The sequence below is a fragment of the Chrysochloris asiatica genome, unplaced genomic scaffold, assembly GCF_000296735.1.
Source record: "Chrysochloris asiatica unplaced genomic scaffold, ChrAsi1.0 scaffold00525, whole genome shotgun sequence".
NCBI lineage: Eukaryota > Metazoa > Chordata > Mammalia > Afrosoricida > Chrysochloridae > Chrysochloris > Chrysochloris asiatica.
The window spans coordinates 223,083-224,798 of record NW_006409043.1 but is presented as its reverse complement, the minus strand read 5'-3'; positions in this window follow the sequence as shown (position 1 = coordinate 224,798).

Sequence of the window (1,716 nt, the reverse complement as noted above, 5' to 3'; positions counted from 1 at the left end):
AGAAAATGAACCCCTCAGTTGGAAGCCACTCAAAATGAGACTGGGGAAGAGCTGTCTCCTCAAAGTAGAGTTGTCTGTGATGATGAAAATGGAGTAAAGCCCATGGGAATAAAGTCCTCAGGACCTTCATTGGCTGATGGGGCACAACTCAAAATAAAGAGAAAAAGCTGTAAACATCCATTAATAACCAGGATATGGAATGTATGAATTATAAATCTAGGAAAATTGGAAATGGTAAAAAATTGGAGGGTATAAACATCGATATTTTAGGCATTAGTGAGCTGAAATGGTATTGGACTTGTATTGGCCATTTTGAATCTGACAACCACAAGGTTTACTATGCTGGGAATGACAAATTGAAGAGGAATGGTGTTGCATTCATTGTCAAAAATAACATCTCCAGATCAGTCATGAGATACAATGCTGTCTGTGATAAGGTAATATCCATGTACCTACACGGAAGCCCAGATAATACCATTATTATTCAAATTTATTCACCAACCACTAAAGACAGTGAAGATGAAATAGAAGAATTCTACCAACTTCTTCAATCTGAAATTGATCAAACACGCAATCAAGATGTATTGATCACTATTGGTGATTGGAATTCAAACGTTGGAAACAAAGAGGAAGGATCAGTAGTTGGGAAATATGGCCTTGGTGGTAGAAATGATGTTGGAGAATGTATGATAGAATTCTGAAAAAAAAACAATGATTTATTCATTTCAAATACCTTCTTTAGATAGCATAAGAGATGTTTATGCACATGGACCTCACCAGATAGGATGCACAGAAATCAAATTGTCTGCATTTGTGGAAAGAAACGGTGGAAAAGTTCCATATCATCAGTGAAAACAAGGCCAGTGGCAAATGGTGGAACAGATCATCAATTGCTCATATGCAAATTCAGACTGAAGCTGAAGAAAATGAAAACAAGTCCAGGAGAGCCAAAATATGTTCAATATATCCCACCTGAATTTAGAGACCATCTGAAGAACAGATTTGATACATTAAACAGTAAAAACTGAAAACCGGAAGAGTTGTGGGATAACATCAAGAACATCATACAGGAAAAAAGAAAAGAAGTCATAAAGAAGACAAGAGAGAAGGAAAAGATCAAAATGGATGTCAGAAGAGACTCTGAAACTTGCTCTCCATTGTAGAGATGCTAAAGCAAATGGAAGAAATGAGAAGGTACAAGAACTGAACAGAAATTTTCAAAGGTCAGATCAAAATACAAAGTCAAATATTACAAAAAAATGTGCAAAGATCTGGAGTCAGAAAAACAATAGGGAATAACACGCTCAACATTTTCCAAGCTGGGGGAACTGAAGAAAAAAATTCAAGCCTTGAATTTCATTGTTGAAGGATTCTCTGAGCACATTATTAAATGATGCATAAAACATCAAAAGAAAATGGAAGGAATACACATTTCTGTGCTAAAAGGAAATGGTTCATGTTCAACCATTTCAAGAGGTAGCATATGACCAAGAGCCAATGATACTGAAGGAAGAAGTCCAAGGTGCATTGAGGGAATTGGCAAAGAATAAGGCACCAGGAATTGATAGTTCAAAAATTGGAATCTTTAAGAAAGTGAGGAGACACAGGAGGCACTCACTCATCTCTACCAAGAAATTTGGAAGATAACTATCTGTCCGACTGATTGGAAGAGATATGTATTTGTGTCCATTCCAAAGAGAGGTGATCCAACGGAAT